The following is a 20,379-nucleotide window of genomic DNA, read 5'->3' on the forward strand; positions in this document are numbered from 1 at the left end:
CACATGCCTAAACCTGAACGTATCAATTTACAATACTATTTCATGACATTACCACCTTTGGCAGCCGAAACTTGCAAGAACCAATTTTCCTTTTTTTTCCTGAAGATCTCAGACCGTATTATCCTGATGCATCATGGGACTTTAAGATGATTTTTCCCTAGTTTCAAGGTCAGTGATTTGACAAAAAATTTAAGAAGGTGGATGAATTAGAGGAATGCATTTCTCAATGTGCTGCTATGATCATTATTACATTTATAAAATATTTAGAAGGTCCTGGAGTCTACCTTTGTGACTACATTTGCCCTTTAGTAATAATTAATCACAACTGCCACCACTATTCCATGTCCAATAAACAACCAATGCCAAAAAAACGGAAAGGAATGGCATACAGCAGAGCATGTCTCAGGGAGCTGTGCCGAATGGAATGTTTATGAATCTTTTTGAGTATGTTCAGTATCTCATAGTTTGAGCAACAAAATCTTCAGATAGAAGGGATTGCCAGGAGGTCTAGCCATTTGCTGGGTCCTGTTAACTCAGGATATTAAAAAGGGCTGCGAAAATGTAATTTCCTCTTGGAGTCTCATTTGATATCATACAAAAAGGGAAGCTGATGTAAAAGAGGTTAATGTTTGTTATTATGATGATATTCTCCATCTCAAGGCACAGTCTGTTGATATGAAATTGGTCCATTATTATTATTACCACTATCTATAGCATATGCATAATAAGAATGTAAAAAAAATATTTTGCACATAGGCTTTACAAGACACTGATTCTTTCCTATAACTTCACTAACATCCGTGAAATAAGTACAACATAATGCTGTATTACATCACATTGTTTGACAACAGTATTGCACTGTAATTGGGTATGTTTTTTATTGCAAAAATAACATACACAGACTTCAGAAATTATTTATACATCCATTAGCAAAAATATGCTTGTTCTGGTGAGGAACATGGCAAGCTGGAGCCTATCCCTAGATCAAAAGGTGTAAATTGGAACCGAGTACGTGGCTGTTCCTGCTCTCTGTGGGAAGCCAGTCCATTGAAGAGCCATGGAGAAAGGGACAATCAAATCTTGGCAGCACGGCTTCTGGAAAGGGGTTGATTTATACTAAATGTGCTTCATTAAACACATACAGTGGATATAAAAAGTCTACACACCCTTACATTTTTCTATCTTAAATGTAACCTTGCAACCAACAAAATTCAAGAGAAAAAAAACTATTAAATAATAATTATTAGGAAAAATAATTGAAATTCCTACAACACCCTGGTTGCATAAGTGTGCACCCCCCAACTAATACTTTGTGGAAGCACCTTTTGCATTTATTACAGCAGTAAGTCTTTGTAAATAAGTCTCTATCAACTTTGCACTCCTGGACTTTGCAAATTTATCCCACTCTTCCTTGCAAAAAAGTTCAAGCTCCTTCATATTGCCAGGGGATCTCCTGTGCACAGCCCTCTTTAGGTCATTCCACAGATGATCTATGGGATTGAGGTCTGGTCTCTAACTGGGCAATTCCAAGACTTTGATCTTCCTTTTCTGAAGCCATTCCTTGGTTGACTTGGATGTGTGCTTGGGGTCGTTTTGTTGGAAGGTGACGGAGGCAAGCAGGTTTTGTGCCAAAATATCTTGATATTATGAGCTACAGTAGTCATTATCCCATCTAACTTGACTAGAGCCCCTGTCCCAGCTGAAGAGAAGCAGCCCCAAAGCATGATGTTTCTACCACCATTCTTCACAGTAGGTATGGTGTTCTTTGGATGATGAGCTGTGTTGTCTTTGCACCAAACGTATCTTTTATAATTAAGGACAAAAAGTTCACCCTTTGTCTTATCAGACCATGAGGCATTTTCCCACATGTTTTAGGGTGATTGGATGTATTTTTTGGCAAAATGTAGATGGGTTTGGATGCATTTTGTGAGAAATGGCTTCCGTCTTGCTACCCTACCCCATAGCCCAGACGTGTGCAGAATACGGGAGATTGTCACATGCATGAGTGACCAGTACCTGCCAGAAATTCCTGCAGCTCCTTTAATGTTGCTGTAGTCCTCTTGGTAGCCTTCCTGATAACTGTTCTCCTTGTCCTGTCATCAACTTTGGAGGGTTGTCCTTATCTTGTCAATGTCCCTGTGGTGCCACATTTTCTCCACTTATTGATGATAGTCTTCACAGTGCTTCATGGTACATCCAATGCCTTTGATATTCATTTATACCCCTCTCCTGATTGGTACTTTTCAACAATAAGATCCCGTAGATGTTTTGTCAGCTCCTTGCGGACCACGGCTTTCCCAGTAAGATGCAACCACAAAAGATTCAAGGAAATCCTACAGGAACAGCTGGTTTTTATTTGGGGTTAACCAGAATCACTTTCATTGATGGCAGGTGTATGCTACTTACCTTTGGACATGATTTTGAATGTGATTGGTTCAAAACTCTGAACACAGCTACAGCCTCCATTATAAAAGGGTGTGCACACTTATGCTACCAGGGTGTTGTAGGTTTTTAAATTTCAGTTATTTTTCCTAATAATTATCTATTTTGTCTATTTATGGTTTAAAGGCTCAATAAGAATTTAAAATATATAAACATGGTACAGTAGTTGATGGGCTAGTTGCCTCATGCTTTTTATTACACTCTGAGAACCTGCCATCACTGGTAATCTAAATGTTTATTCTCATTCACATGGATGTGTGTATACAGTGTGTATGTATATATACAGTGTCTTGCAAAAGTATCCATCCCCTTCCAATGATGTCCCATTCTAAACCCAATATATGTAATCAGCTCTCAGTTGCTCATACTGAACACGTTTATGGGTGAAAGACTTTGAATGTAAGCAAAAACTGCAATAAATAAAACTGCAAAAATTAAAATGTTTTTGAGCAGTTATGTTTTGAATAAAATGCTTATTTAAAAATGTGTGTACATCATTTGAAATTCAACAACATGAGACATTATATTAGCGTGCTTTTGCGAAACACTGTATCTTAGATGTCCCTACAGATATAAGAGAGATGGGTTTTAAAATATACAGTATAAAAACACTTTACGTATACAGTACAATACATATTCATAAAGATTTGATAATGCTAAGAGGTAGAAGTGTGCAAATGTCTATGAATTTGCTGACTTTCAGCTATTGACTTTCAGTGTCTTTACTGATTTAATGTTTGAGCTTTTGAACTTGTGTAATTCCAGCTCCCAGAACAAAAACTACAGTAGCTGACATTCAGTAACACTGATGAAGACAGTATTAAAACACGTCCTGCAGCAATAAAAATAAAAAAAGATAAACTGGTTATTGTTACATGGACATTGACAGGAGCAGCCCAAAATCAACTTAATAGGACTGAATTGTGAACACCGAAAAAAAAGTGTGTACAATCTGTGAAATTATGAGAATTTGCTTTTTTCATCACACTGTAGAGACATGGCATCTACAGACATGAAATGCAGTTCATTAGCTTCTTCTAGCCTGAGTTACATTACCCGTTCTATTTTTTAAAATCAAACTCCTGCCTGCAAATGCGCCAGTTGTCTTTAGCAATGTTACAAAGGTGTGTGTATCAAGAATCGTGCCATTTATGAGGTCATTGACATTATGGAAGTTTTTTCTTCCATATTATGGCACACAAGAGAAGGCCTGATCAGCTACTACTGTAACTTACAATATTCAATAAGAATGAGCTATTCCCACTGTTTTTGATAGAATGGATGGATTCATCCATTTTCTAACTGCTTTATCCAATACAGGGTTGCAGAAGTATACAGTAGATCATGTTTATGGGAAACAGTATTTCCTCATATTTCATTAAAGCAGCATATAATCAAATTATTTTTATAATATATATAATTTCTTCAGATATGTGTACTTAATCAATCTAGCCTGAAACCAGGTAGATCCAGTAAGACAGTGCATGGAAAGGTCTGGCATTTTCCATCACGACAGAATTTCTAATTCCGTCTGTATGTTTATCGGTAACACTGTACTGTAGGACGTACTGTACTATCCCTCAGATAAGATGTTAACCAATGTTAACTCTGCTCAGCTAAACTCTTAGGTTTGCACAATATAGCCTTAAATTCCCCCATAAATCAACAAGTGAAGGTATTTTCCATTTTTACCACTTGATCTACCATGTCGTGGGGATGCAGGAGCATAACAGCTGCTGCACTTCACCACAGTGGGCGATACAGTACATTTCAACAGTGGCTTCGCTTTTTTATGCAAAGTGCTTTGGTATTTGTTGTGGTAAAGCGCTACATAAATGAGATCTAGTAATAATTAAGTAGACAAGAATCAGTCACCTGCATAGCTCCCCAGAACATCCATATTACTCTTCTTTTATCTTTAACACAGCAATGCAGAAGCCTTTTGAAAATAAACCCTAAGTGAACTCTTTTGATCTTAACTTTGAGGCTGTCAAACCCTGTTTGTGTCTAGCAAATTAAAGTCAATGACGCAGGAAGCCTGCATTTTCAATTTGCATCATTAAAGAGTTGTCCCACTTGCTCCAGAAACTGTATGAACACATGGTTCTTCGCGCATCGCCCTTCGGAGCAACCACAGCAAGCCAAAGTAAAGGGAAGGATTTCAGAAGACAGCACATTAGCACTCGCCTGTAGCTGTTCTTATCTTCTCAGCCAGAGAGTCGTTAATAACAAGGTGCAGCTGTTCACCCTTTTCAACTGCTCTGTTTCTACCCCCTGCATTACTCTTGCAAGAAGTGTAATCACGATATCACTCCATTTAAAGAGGAGTTCCTTTATATCAGAAACGACTTCTTATTAATCCTCCTAAAATATAAATGGTCCACATTTTTATCCATGCCTTGGGTATATTTAGGAACGCAGAGGGTGCCAATTTGTATTTCTTTCTACTAGTAATAGGAAATATTTCAGATTTGTCACTAAGATTAGGTAATGACTGTATCTTATTCATCAACAAAGGTAACCTTAAAAGGCCGCTGAAAAAGAACACGGGGCCTCTATCACTGCAGCTGCCTTATTGATCTTGTAATTTGAGCCTTATCTGTATAGATTGCCTGAATATGGCTTTAGCATCAGGGGCTCCCTGATTACTGATAAAAACAGGCTTGAGTGCACATCCAGTTATTAAAAAAATAAATGAATAATACATTCTTAAAGCAAAATTTGCCAGTTTTGCTTACCTACCACAGATATTCTGAAGTGCTTATTTGCATCGCTGTGATTCGTCTGCACAATAAAGGGAAAACAATGAAATTTACAGTACAGTATGTCTCTAGTTACTGTTCACTAATTGTCTAGGTCTAGGCCAAAGCAATGAGTAATTCACTCTTGCTGGCTGACCTCTTTTCTCTTCATGGCATACCTCTTGTATTTAATAAAGCACAGAGTACCTCAGGGACTGACACTTTCCAAAATGTATTTTTACATCAAACATTTATAATGCATCCAGGCAGCTCAGCTACATGTACTTTGAATGCTTCAGTAAAACATGAATAATGAACCATGGTAAGATTAGAGTGTTCTTCCAAACCCTGGCAAATTTAGCGCTGCAATAATTCCATTTCCTATCTTACAGTATCTCTTGGCTTTTTTCAGAAGAGAAGCAAATATGAATTTCACAGTTTAAAAGGGAACTTGATCGGTTTTCACTGGAACATTAGCCAAGCAAACAGCTAAATATTCACAAGATGTGGAAGCACAGCTCCCTCTTTGGTAGACCTGAAGCTGGCTGTTTTTTTTAAGTATCTTTTACGTGTCAAGTTTTCCCTAAGATGAAACTGGAATGGCAAATTCAAATTTCAGACAACAAGGTTTTATTGATTTATCACTGAGTAGACGGGTTCTTAAAGGACCCCAGTGTCTTCACGTTTTTAATTCAACAGAGCTCTGGATTGTATAATGAAATGAAGGTATGTTTAATAAGTAAAGGTTAGCATATTTTCTTGGTCCTCATTTGTTGATGTTCTATGTAAATGTGGTATTGCCAGTTGCTTTTCTATTTTTATAGCCATGTGATTTGGAATACCCAAATACTAATCAGTGCAGCTTGCCACTATAACCCCTGTTGCACAAGGGGAAAATAAGAACAAGTGGCATATTGATTTCCGCAGTTCTTTACAACGGAGTTAGCACCAATTGCAGAAGCAGTGCATCTCTCATTGACTGCTGGAAGCTCAGAGGTGGCTGGCAACTTCCAGGACTCACTGGATGAGCTGCATGGTAAGTTGAAGATAACCTTTTTAGCTCTAGCTCACTAGCCTTGACAGGAGACTAGATGGCCTTACCTCATAGGAAATGCCAATCATACTGTATGTGCCATCCAGCCATAATATAAGGCTCAACTTGTGTTCTGAGTGACACTCAAGAGCCCACTTTGAAAATTGAAATCTGCCTATAAGTCATGCTGTATTTAATACTCATTATTCACAGGAAAAGAATATCAGCTTGACATTAATTAAGTGAAAGGGAAAGTCTCTTTATAATTAGAAACCCAAACAAATAGCTATTTTTTCAAGGCATGGACAGAAACAGATAACTGACTGAAGGTACAGTTTGACTTTTAATATGACAACACATGTGACCTACAGTATGTCATTTATAATAGGATGTCAGTGTCTGTTTTTCTTTTCTTTCTCTTTTCCAGTGACAAGAATGACCTTGAAATGTAAGCTATGCTCTATAATTAAAATTGATCCTATACTCCTTTCTTGACCTGCACTTAGAATGTTTTAGGGGACTGCATGTGACCAGCGTATAACCCAATCCTTTTTAAGTCATTGATTGGATGTAACTCTGCTGTTTATTGTTTTAATTGTGTAAAGCATTAAAAACATACCACAGATGTGTCAAAACATGCTTATACGCTATTTACTAAGACTTTTAATATATATTAATGTTGCACACAAACTGAAGAAATAAGTGGCTTTGCAAATGTCCAGTTACCAAAGCACCTTTTTTTTCCACAAGCACAGCAACACATCACTGGGAGTTTCTTCTTCATCAATATTATCATTACGCAACCTTTACTAACTTCAATTACAAAAAGCAATTTTACCTTAGACTACATTTCAAAAATATAATGCTAGGGTACCCAATAAAACAATAATCAAAACCGAGTAAAGAAAATGAACCATGTAATAAAACCATTCTGCTACTGTCATTTTCAGAGAGTTAGCCCAGGGAACAGAACGCTTTATAACCAGGAAATTAACAGTTAACTGCCTGTCAAATTACATCTGGTGAGTACAGAAAGATGAATCACCTGGGTCTGCAAATAAGGATCAGTAAGTTACATTTTATTTGCAGAAAACAGAATGGCAGAGGTTCAGGAAAAGTGATCGCTGATAAAAAAAAAGGGTGGTTGCTCGTTTCAAAGGGAAACTGCAAGATCTTTTTTTGGCAGCGTATTCTGATGCAGACAATGTTTTTACATGCGGTTTAATTCCAGGTAGAGAGCAACGTGTAGTTTTAGATGTATGCAGAGAGAAGTGGTGAGGTCTTGCAGTAGTTAATGAATTTTAAAGATGATGTGCGACTAAGTAAGCAGCATGTCTACACAAGCAACAGACCCTAGCTCCTGCACAGGACGGTCACCTTAACAGACTGACGTAGATGATAGTTTAGAGGAAATCCCTATAAACATTGTTAAAATGTACACTGAAAAGAGGCAGATTCATGGTCTTATCTATAAATATTTAATAATATAGAATAATTATAGTAGATTTTAATACAATAAAATATTTTATTAACTTTTCAGAGCATTTTAAGCTGATTTGGATGTTTTCTAAAAATTTGCTATTTTTATAATATGTATGAATGTAAACACGCAGCTTTCATTCTAGAGCAAAAACACACTCTTGAACAAAGGAGAAAATGCATCATAAGATGTGACTTTGTGACCTCAAGGACCAGAGCAACACATCTAATTATGCACCTGTTAGGAAAAATATACAGTACACACACATAATAAAGTAAATAAGCAACAACAGAGTAACGACCTGTACACCTTAGATAGACTGCAATGAAGGGTTTCTTTTTGTGGTCCATTAAATGGACAGTCACGTCAAGGTCATATCCTGTTACACCTTTGGTCCTTTCTGGGTAAGCGCATTTTGTCTTCTAAATGACAAGTTAACATTTTTACATCATTTACAATTCCCCTACAGAACCCATTTTACATGACCTATTCATGTAGAAGTAAGGAAGATTTTTCATATTCAATTGATAAGACTATAAATCCTTTTAATATTTATCTATCACACAGGTACTATAAGTGTTATTGGCGCACATTTCCGGAAGCTAAATCTCTGGCACCAAAGCATCACAAGGTTGAATTGAGAGTGCTGTTACTGTTTTTTAGTTTTGTATTTCTAATTACTTTTTAACAGCAGTACTGTTTATATTCCATCAGCTGTACTCCAAATGAGTGGTTAATGTCAAAGGACTTGTGCAATAGCAGTGGCATTTTTTCCATTGGGCTTCTTCTAACCTCAGACTTTTAAAAGTGTAATACAAAATCCTGAACATGGATTATGCTTACAAGTACATACGGCAGAGAATCAGTTTTCTTTCTACTCATTAATGGGCATTCAGTAAGGGATAAAAACATGACACCCCCCTTGACAATTGAAGGAAATGATTTATTTGGGAACTAACATCTGTCAGTACATTGTGGCCAGGCACTTTTTTGTCTACTGCTCATTCAAGACCGCATTTGAACAGCCTGCCAGCAACATTTACCTGGAGAGATCTCTATACAGCCTGCAATCTGACAGAAATCACTCAGCTGGGTCTGATGAATGATAGTAGAAGGCAGTGTGTATCAGAGCTGATTGAATTACAGATTGCAAAAACTGTCATTAGCCTGCTGCCCAATAACCATATTAAAAGCATGTAGGCTGAGAGCCCAAGAGTTTTCCTGGTACTTTTGGCATGTTAAAAATCTCCGTAAACTGATCCTTGATACTGTTTATTTTATTATTTAGGAAACATGTTTCAATTGTGTAGTTTAGGCACATCCAGGATCTGTTATGTAAGTACTGTTACTGTATTATGTAAGGCAGTTGTGCAGTTACTTGCAATGTCGGCAAGTGTTCATAGCAACCGCTATCATGCCACCTATGAATTGAAGTAATATACAATGGAAAACAAAGACACCATTTCCTTACTATTTTATCATTTATCAACATGGAATAGCATAGGGAAATGGCAAACTCAGACTTAAACATATAAACTGACATAAGGCATTTTAGGACTTACTGTGTTAATATTTGCAGATCATCAAAAAGTTTATACTATTTTAGTTTTAATATGTAATAAACCTGGCAATTGAATTATCTTGTAAAGACTAACATAGGAGAACCCCACGCTACAAATACTGCAGTTCGGGAATACATGAACAAAAGCATATAAAAACATCACTAGCATTACATTTTGTAATCACACACATATCCAAATGAAATTTGGTATTGGACTGTCAAGGGAACAGCTCCATAATTTACAGTACCCAAGCAACAATGTATTATTTCAGTTTCATAACAACAGTGTGGATTAATATGATAAATTTCCATTTGTTGAAAGAGGCAAGAAAGAGGACAAACTGGTAAGGTGGGTTTCTTTCAGTTTACAGAGGTGTTAATTTGAAAATCAATATTTTTCTAGCCTAAGCAAGTTGAGTAAAAGATAAGTCCATCATATCTGAAAGCTGTTAAAACAACCTTCCAACTTTATCTGATGGTATGGACCAAAGGATTAGTTTCCCTGGCTGCAATCTGAAAGCAGTTGTGTGGTGCTCCAGGTCGACTGTGTCTTCCCACGCACTCAGTGCTTTATTTGAATAAACAAGAGCACAGCCTAAACATGACTCTCGTGAAGGGGTAGTCCCAGCCAATAACTACAATAGTATAGTACAACGAAATCTCCTACCCACCCACACACTCCCCTCCAAAAAATAATGAAGCAAAACCACAAACAATTCAGCGAAGGCACTGGGTCATAAAGGATGACAAATATGACCACAGAGTTAAGTAGACTTCCTGTACTTCAGTAACAGAAAACATGACTTCCATGGCACCAAAGGCTGAGAGAGAGAACAGGATCTTACCTGGAATTGCTGTCTTTGTGGTGCAAATTGGGCTCTAGATGGTTGCCTTTTAAGGTAAGATGCAATCTGGAAACATGGAATAAAAGGTGATGTCTTGCCAAAGAAAGTCTTGCTGCTGCCTGTATGTTCTGGCCAGCCTTCAGGGAGGCTTTACATTCGGCGCTGTGTTATCCCCTATTTGAAAAAAAAGACACTGGATTTATCTAGCACTGGGAAGGGAGAGAGGGGGAGAAAGAGAGGGAGAGACACTAGACTGTTTAACAGAGCATCATCACACTGCAGTTTCTTCGGAATCCCTCCAGTGAGAGAGGGCCTGCATCACGGAGTCCTTGCCTGTGATTGGCTGAGAGCAGGGGAGCTGCCTGGAATATCTAATCTGGCAGCAGTAAACTAGGATGACCCTTTCATCTTGCATTAGCATCCCATACGCCCGGTAGCAAGGGCCCCTGCGAATGACAATCAAGGACATCAAATAAGCACTTTTCCTCTGGGATGTGAGGGAGGGGCGCATCCTAGCAACCTCAGCCACTCCTTCAGTCACACAAACGCACTGAGGTTTCATTAGAGCACAGGAAGGGACACTGCCATGGCAAGATTTCCCTAGGGAAGAGGGGCATATCAATAATAAAACATGGACAAACATACACATGAAAAAAATGGACCCTGTGTTGGAAGAGCTTGATTTATTATTTCATGGAAAACAAGCTAGACTGGAACATACACCTTTAACGTGTTGTGTCCACAGATGTCCTTTCTTCAACATCTGTGAGGAATATCTACCAATTAGTGGCAAAATACTGTGTATCCTTTGAGATCTTATTTATTAGCAGCATTTTGCTTCTATTCTAAGATGAGAAAATAATAATCATATACTCTCCTCCTCACTCAAAAGCCCTTTTACGACAGGTAGAGACCTAGTGAACTATAGTTTCTTCAGTTTAATCTTCTTTCTGACATTGATTAGCGAATAAGTATAATAAAACGTATATAATCAAATAACAGAAAGAAAATTAAGTCTTCCTGTTAATAAATAGGGGGTTGACTTTCATTATGAAGCCATTGTATTTTTTTTTGTTTGCTTTGTTGTCACTACGATGTAAATCATTATTTTTTCTTTCTCCTCTGTGAGTACTGTACAGCAGCAGTTTGAACCATTTCAGGTTTTACAACAGGCACCAGTATACCAGCTAACACATGACAGTGGATCTGTCATGATTGCTAACTTACTATGAGTTAATCCAAATTGATCAGGTCTTAGAATTTTAAAATGGAGATGTAGACACTTCCTCCTAGAGCCTGCTGTTTGTAAAACTGGGAAAGAATAAAACTCCTACGCCATGTGAATATTATTTCCATCCAACGAGAGCTTTAATAATTATCAAGTGTGGATTTGGTAAAAGATTAGTTTGACCAGCACTGATTAGATAAGTCACTTTGACTTCTGTCTTCAGTGTGTTACAGAGCTTTTCATTGCTTTGAAGGTTCCTCATTAATGTGAGTCCAAGTGCTCTTTCAGAATACAAAAGAAGGCACCAGCATGTTCATTTCATTCACTTTTAAATAATAGAATACTGCAATTTTTTCCTAATGCATTTTTATTTTATTATAGCAATTGTAAAAGAAAAAAAGAACTGACCAAATTACAAGAACAAAAAACAGGCTACACTGGACATCCTAAATGTATTAAAGCATGAGTGAGTTAGATGCATAAAATCCTCTGAGTCATTCTAGAGGGATTTGGAGCAAATAAATAGACATGTAAAAGCTATCATGGAAGCTTAAGCAGGAGAGTCCTTCAGTACAGCTCCATTCCCTTATTCAACAAACCCTAAGGATATTCCCAACTTTGATAGATTAAAACGAACACTGATTTCTTCAAATGGACATGTAAGAAGAACAAGCTCCAATCAGCCCAACGGGAGATATACTTCCTTTTTATGTGTATCATTATGGAACCGCTTCATTTTTTCATAAACTGAAACAAAATCCTTATCATTCTGTAATATTTTATACGGCACTGTCCTTCCAAGGCATACACAATACAGAACATTAGACACAGATTCACTTTAGAATACAGGTACATTAATTACAGTGTACTGTATATAGAGTACACTTTAATACCTTGTATTTATGTAGCATTTACAGTACACATTAAAGTACATTTATTTCTATATAAATCCAATGACAAATACTGTAACTGCATTATGTAATTATTAACCTACTGTACACAAGCTACTAATATAGAACAGTATGCATCTTTTGCTTTGCATCATGACATTATGAAAGGATGTTATACATTTTTAGGGAAATTAAAAATAAATTATACTCATTGATAATATTTCACAAAGTATTTTCTGTTAAAGTGGATGGTAAGCATTAATGATCTGCTGTGGTTCCAAGTGCTCTGTTGAGCTGAACAGATAAAACAAGTTACATTTAGCACTCATTCCCATTATGAAGAGTAACCAGCGGTAGGCTAAAGCAAACACTCTATTTGATTAACATCATCACATGGCACATGTTGGCAGGTACAGTATGGGATTTTACAGATGGAAACCAAAGGTGGCAAAGAATAGTGTGTGAAAGATCATGTACAGTAGATAGATCTTTTCAATATATTTGGATAGACAATCTCCTCTGTCAGATATCAAATTTTCAAAATTGCCACTCTGTATAATTGAGAGACTATAAAAAAATCAATTTGCTTTTACAACACACACAGTACATCGTGTTTTACCATCATTTCTCTTGATCTAATAAATTGTCTCCCCAGTATGGGACATTTTGGCAATCAAAAAAAGTCAGGTACTGACAATCTTTCTTAAAATGCAGTGCAGATTACAACACTTAGAGCCGGTTTAGCCCTGAGCTATTTCATTATTTCACCAGGATTAGTGCTCAGGATTCAGGGCAAAGTTCCTGCCAGGGTTTAGGAGGTCTTGAACTGGTCAGAGTATTCTTAGTAGTATTTCAGGCTTGCACACAATATGAAACCCTGTGACTCAGTGGGTGACTGTGAAATTGCAGAGTCATCAGTAGGAGAAGTGTGGCTTATTCAGACAGTGGGAACTGTGCTGTAATGTACTGTTGAGTTTGCAACAGCTCAGATTGCAAGCAGTCTTAACAGTGGGCATGTTGGAAGAGATACGTCATACTCATTCTCCTGTACTGGGTTGCAGTTGTAAGTTCAGCTGATCAGCGATCAGTGGTTCAACAAGTAACACAAAGCTTTCAATGGCCTGGCTGTACATATTCTTAAACATTTCTATTTGGTTTTTGATCATAGGAGATTAATTCCTGTGTGTCAGTCTCATGCTGCCCAAATGAGGATGCATTAATTAAACACATTAGATGCTAGGATCACATTTTCTTATTCTAACAGGAGAATTGACTTCTTCTGAAAGGGCCCAATTATTCCAAACTTACTAGATACTAAGAATAAAGAGCTGTGTTCTCAACACTCCCCCAAAACAATATCAACTCTTACCAGTTTGGAACCATCTGCTCTAAATGACTGGTTCACACCCCTTTTCTTATTGTGTTTGGTGTACAAAATATTGATATTTTTTGCACAACAGCTTGTACATTCTTTAGGTTCAAAGGGAATCTTACTTGGTCCGTGGATTTTTTTAGGTGCAGTAATATCAAACCATTGTCTTTTTTGTTATTGTGCCGTAAATCACAATCTGCACTTCAAAAATAGAGCTTTGCCCTCTGAATCAGTGATTGATGTAACTGTTTTTACAGCCGCTTCAAGGGTTTAGTCTCTATAGGACTTCTCACCACTAAAATCAGTGCCCTGCCAAGTACTCTTATTTGGGACAGAGAATAAGACAAACTGGATGATAGTTCTGACTGGGATAAATCATCAGCTAATCCATTTTGTGCACAGAATATTTAAAGCACTATCCCAGTGATTCCAGATGAAGATTTCTCCCTGTCCGGACACAAATGCAGTCAGTATGTGACTAGCACCAGTCCACATATGGTTTGGGAATATTCTGTGAGTAAGCACTTTTGGGATGTGTGTGATGTGCATTCAGAAGTAACTAACATAACTGTGCCAGTGAGACTGATCCTGCTCAATGTCAGGTAGTTGTCAGTTTTTAATGTCAAGGACACTCACAGATGCAGAAAAAGAGAGGACTGGCCCAGTCTGGACCATCAGCATGGATGGGCCACCACTGCCTCAGCCTTGTTTCTGACAGAAAAGACGACCAGTTAACCTGTCATGAGGCATAGCATGTTTTTTTGTTGTTGCAAATTGTTTTGGGCTCTAATGTGATCCAGAAGCATGTCTGCAACAGCAGTGTAACATGCTGCAAGGACACGAATGTAACAACTGAGGCCTTAGCATTGACGCGTACAAATATCTTCAGTGTTTTGGAAACACCCCCAAATTGAAAGGATCTCTCATGGCCACTTTCACAGAGCTTTGAAAACAGCCTTGCGCTATAATATAAATTGCATTACCCATCACAGAAATAAGCACCTCTGTTGTGTTGTCTTCACTTTTGGATACTTTGAAAAAGAGACCCCATTTCCTCAAGAAGATATCATCTCATACCCAGAGCTTTACAGATTGGTGTATTGCTCAGCAAATGGTGTGCAGCTAGACCATTTAAAATCTTTTAATTTGGTCAAGGTGTGTGTAAGGTTATTGCATCCAATACTCCAGTTTCATCACAGAGTTCTCTCACCTTGTTGACCCTTTCATTTATCTCTTTTTGATGTGTATATATTGCTTTGCTTCTTCTAGTAAACCGACTGCCTGGCATTCCAATCATTTGATAGCATACGGGATCTCAGCAGCAGTTCACATGATTAATTCCCACCTTGCTCACAGCGCATTAGAAGCTGAGAGAAAGAGTGACTAGTTGTAGGCTCCATTGCCATCTGAGATTGGCATCCTCCTGAGATACACTTTAATAGTAGCAGCTTTGCAGGTGGTGGAAACAAAGATAGGAACAAAATCCTTTATATTGAATGTTTTTCTCTCTAAGCATTTAAGTATTCACCTCACATTTTTCAACATAGGCAGAACATTTAGAATTAAAATCTGACAGTCTAACTGAAGCCCTGTTTTGATTTAAGCCAAATACAATGGCATGGCTTTTCAGCAAATTTTAAATACTGTTTAAATACAGTATTAATCATTGTGGTGAAAACCAGCACAATACCTTGACTATGGTTAACACTGTTTTTTTAATCTACAAAAGTAATGAATGCAAAAAATAAAAACAGAACTATAAGAACAGAATTATAATTTAAATTTGAATAAAGTATTCGAAGAATTGTATTACATTCTTCATTATTTCATACAGTATGTCCAAATGTTGTATGTGTTGCTGTTTGCAGTTCTCCCTGCTTTAGTACTACTTTCATCCATCTACTGTAAAACGTTTCCAGCAGTTGAAAAGACCAGTCAAGAAAAGCTACAGCTTTTTGGGTCTTTTCAAGAAGTCAGCCAGTGCTTTCATTGTGACATGAAAATGCAATTGCAAAGTCAAGAGTAAGTCCTGTGCCACTGTATATTGTCTGCTTTGTTCAAGGCTTTCAACCTTCTATAATGAAAAGTCTTAGGCAGACCATGACAGTTAACCATAACTCTCTTAAAACCTTGTCTGGATTGTCTACATTGGTTCAGACGCAGTATGTTTAAAACAAAAAGTCATGAAAAGAACTTTTGTCATGGAAGAGAATTAGATCATTTTAAAAAAAAATTAAAGTTATTTCAGAATAGAAATATTTTGAAACATTGTTTTGCCAGGATAGGGTCCAGCTCCGCCTCAACCCTGTACTGGATAAAACTGTTAGAAATTGGATGGATGATTGATTTGTATATTTCTGCTTTTATTTTTTTACAGTTTCACAGAACATTGAAGAAAATCTTTTTAGACTGAAACTGCCCTCGGAACTGGGGTAGGGTTGGTGGTTGAATGCTTAGAAATTTGTTGGACAGCGATGTGTTTGATCAAATGAACACTGGAATAATACATCAGAAGATTTTTGGCTGTTTTAAGAACTACTGTAGGTACTTCAATGTCACACAGCATGCCAAACCATTAATGCTTTTAGCCACACAAAAGTTACTGGGTTGATCAATCTATGCATATTAATCATGACTTTGCTTTCTTACTTCAAGTTGTATCTGCTGTCGCAATAAAGCCAATCCAATATTCAGGATTCCAACCATCTCAGCCAAAGACTGCTCTCCCCCTGTGCTCTAGAAAGTGGTCCCACACCATTAAAGCATGGACCGCTAGGCTTAAGAACTGCTTCTATACTATAGCAGTGAGCGTCTTTAACAGCCAACTGTGCAATGCCTTGAAATTCAATACATCTCTGCACACTTCACTTTGACTTAGCCACCACATATTTATCATTCTGTTTGTCCGTCACTATTGTCACTGTTTATTATTGTCTGTATATTATAGTTTGTTGTCTGTTGTACTGTGCATATCCTGAGAGAATGGCACAAATAGGAATCCAGTTGTACACGTACATATGGGAAATTAACTCCTTTATCTCCATCACGGTTAAGGACCAAGGGATGACACAGTCAGTGAGTGCTTAAGACCCAGATTGACTTTAAGCCTTGGGAGGTGCTGTTATGCAGCAAGCCAAAGGAAATTCCACCCAACCTCAGTAACTTCTGATGAATCCTGTTTTTATTTTCACAAACAAGATTTAAACTAATAAAACTGAAGTCTGGGGCATAGCAGTTGCTCTTTCCTTAGGTCTTTACCCACTTGGGAAAATCCATTATTATTTTTCATGGTCTTTTTTGTGCTAATATTAAAGTTAAAAAATAATGCTATTTGCAGTGAACAAATATGCCATGAAATGAGATTTAATGAATTGTTAAAGAAAGGTGATCTGTATTTTATCATAGAGGAAATTAGAACAGTATATGGAATTGAATGACTAGGGCTCAATGTTTTAATTAATATGCCAGTAGGTAATCTTGCTGTGAGGGTTGATATGAGGGAATATGAATTTCACACAGGATTTTTTTTTCACTGCAAATTAAAAACATTAGTAATTGATCATGTGATTAGATTATAACAGTATGGCAGTTATAACTCCTGCTGCACTGCTGGGTTCACTGGTTCTGGGAACGATTCCAGTCTAGAGAGTCTTCTATACTATGTCAGGTTTGCTGTGTTCTATGTGGTCCTTGTGCTCAGGTTGTGTGCGCATGTACCCTGTGTTGTACTGGCATCCCATTTAAAGTATAACACTTGCAGTACATATGCATCATGCTACCAAGATAGACACCATGATGCCACAGGCCTATCAGGAATAATGGTCAATGCTGTGGCTCTGTGGCTAAGGATCTGCGCCTGTGGCTGGAAGGTTGCCAGTTCATATCTCGTGGCTGGCAGAGGAATCTTTCTCTGTTGGGCCCCTCTGCAAGGCCCTTAACCCCAACTGCTCCAGGGGTGCAGTATAAATGACTGACCCTGTGCTCTGACCCCATGTTTTTCTCCCTGTCTGTGTGTCTCATGGAGAGCAAGTTCAGGTATGCAAAAAGACAAATTCCTAATACAAGAAATTGTATATGGCCAATGAAGTGATCTTATCTTGTAAGACTTTCTGATAACAAGAGTTCAATAATAAGTATAGTAATCAATAAATTAGAATGTATAATAGTTTTGTAGGCAAGCATACACCCATGAAAACTGTCCATTATTCACACTTAAAGTTTCAAAATATCATTACTGTATTTTAACTGCATCATAACAGATGCAATGATGACCATTTTAAAGAAAGAAGGCTGGGGAGAGATACATTCACATGGAAGAACCTGTTAAATAAAGGATATGTAAACACACCAATCTTCATACTAAAACATCTTTGATACCTAAAATTTGAAAACACATTACCAAAGATCAGTCCAAAATCTTGAATGGACAAATAGTATTATTGTAAGGTAACATAACTGCAAAATTTCTTAGCTAGCAGTTGAAAGAAAAAAATATCACACTTGTATCTTCCAAGAAAAGGCTATTTTGTGTCTTAGAGCATAAGGACCATTAAGACATAATTACAGCATATTTTCATTATATAGACTTTAAAACACTTACTGGAATGATATAGTGTTATATAATTTTGTCAGCTTACAAATCCTGCTCTCAGGGGGTTAGTTAACTTAGCTGAATGGTGAGACATCCAATTTGGTGCATGAATAAAATAATATATTATCTTATATGAAGGATACACTACAGGGGATCACAAATTGTGATGCTGAGAAATTTGTCCCCCACTAAGCATGGAAAATAAAAACTACAGTAAAGTAAGTGAATCAAACCATCATGGAGCAGCCGTCACTAATAAAGAAAGGCAGCACTTCATTTGTGAATTCAGATGCACAAATTGTATTTGTTGCTCACCATGTGAATAGTCAAGTGAGTGAGAGGCAGGCTGGACTGTTGAGTATCCACTAAGCCTATAGAGAAACATTCAAGTTTGATGCAGCTTATCTCCCTAATAAAAAAAGATCCTAACCACGTGAAGTCTAAATGATCTACATTTGCTAGCTGCGGAAGCTTTTTCTTCTGCATCTGTGTTCCTGCCTCCTGCCTTGCTTCTTAACACCTGCGGCAAAAGATGAATTAAATTGCACCTGCAATCCTTTTCAAGGTATTAACAAACTCATGAATAAAATAGTCCTATTTCATATCTTTAAAAAAACATACTGTGGCATGAATAACACATTTCAAATGAAATACAATATACAGTATTGTTACTAGGCTGCTTGAATGTGGCTCAACATGGACTACCAGTAACAACAACAGTTTTGTCTTCAAGCATCTCTTTGAATATGAGGATCATAACTTTTCTCACTCACCCTGAAAAAGCATTTTTTTTATTTTACATTTTATAAGATAGATAGATAAGACTTTATTAATCCCGTAGGGAAATTGATGTGTTACAGCAGTCCAGCCCAAGACAAGTAAAAACAGACATCAGAATAGTTATAAAAACAAAAGACAACAAAATAAATATAAAATAAATAAATAATAAATACATAGGTGTGTGCAAAATGTGATGATCAAAGTCACTGTAGAAACAATAAAAATATGTGCAAAATGTGCATAGGTTTATACAGACTGATTGTCCAAAAAGTACAATGGAGCAAACATGCTGTCCATAGACGAGCAAATGAAGGGCTAACAGTCCTAGCCTAGGGCAGTGTTATACACCCTGACAGCCGCCAGGAGGAAAGACCTGCGGAAACGTTCCCTTGAACACCATAGCTGGAGCAGTCTGTTGCTAAAAGTGCTCCGCACTTAATCCGCACATAAATATAATAAATATAAAAATAATAAATATAATAACATAATTCCTTGCAATCATATAGTGCTTTACATCCCAGAAAAGTGTATCAGGTAGAGGGTGAGAAATGTCTTCACAAGTTGAAGGGGGAACTTTGCACAGTACAGATTTATAAGCCCAAAAAGAAAACCAGGGCTAACAGCCCCCACTCTACTGAAAAGTGCCATAGGATCTTTAATGACTAACTATTCAGGACCTCAGCTGACATCTCTTCCGAAGGATGTCACCTCCTACAGCACAGTATGCGTCACAGTATATTATGATTGGTCCATTCTGAGGGAATACGGAAAACAAGGAAATCCTAAAGACTGCTTAGTAATTGACACAACAAAATCCCATCTCAAGGCACATTATTACTACAGATTAAAACATAATTAAAAAGACATCAGAGCAATGTTAGGCTGAGGAGTAAATTAAAAACGCATCAGAGTTTCTGATGTTAACAAATTGAAAAGGATTCAAGTACAAATCCGTGTTCCAGTTTAAGATTAAAATCAACCATTGCACAGAATATAAACTACTCATACAGAAGTACATGGGAATAATTGCCAAGACATGAAAACAAAATGATTTCTGGTTGGTAGCCCTTTATTCTCGTGGTAAAAAAAATCAAATTTCGTTAACGACTTTTGTTTTGGGAGTAAAATGTGTTTATTTTCGTAACTTAGCATTCCAGTTCTCTAGGTTTAGAGTAGTACATTGGGGACTAATCAAAGATTCCAACTCAATAGTTTGTATTCAAGAAACTCTCATTTTGTTGGTAATCCATATTTGTGACTATATTCCCCTCTTACATTTATTTACTAATGTAACATTTCAATCACTCTCAGAGAAAAGCATCTTATTAAGAAATAGAAAATGTACTTGTGTGTCTTACACACCTCAAAGCCACCATTATTTCACTAGGGACAAAAATTTGAATGCTTGGAACACTT

At 37.1% G+C, this 20,379-nt stretch overlaps 1 protein-coding gene across 2 annotated transcripts in view; it reads right to left on the bottom strand.

The window, feature by feature from the left end:
- The window catches only part of syt1a (synaptotagmin Ia), a 310,241-nt gene extending 299,839 nt beyond the window's left edge, over positions 1-10,402 (bottom strand). For both annotated transcript variants that reach the window (XM_088922848.1, XM_088922846.1), the window contains exon 1: positions 10,103-10,402. The gene's annotated coding sequence lies outside the window, so the exon portion shown is untranslated. The remainder of the gene's footprint in view (positions 1-10,102) is intronic.
- Positions 10,403-20,379: the final 9,977 nt, after the last annotated feature.

This window comes from Atractosteus spatula, chromosome 8, assembly GCF_055471065.1.
Source record: "Atractosteus spatula isolate fAtrSpa1 chromosome 8, fAtrSpa1.hap1, whole genome shotgun sequence".
NCBI lineage: Eukaryota > Metazoa > Chordata > Actinopteri > Semionotiformes > Lepisosteidae > Atractosteus > Atractosteus spatula.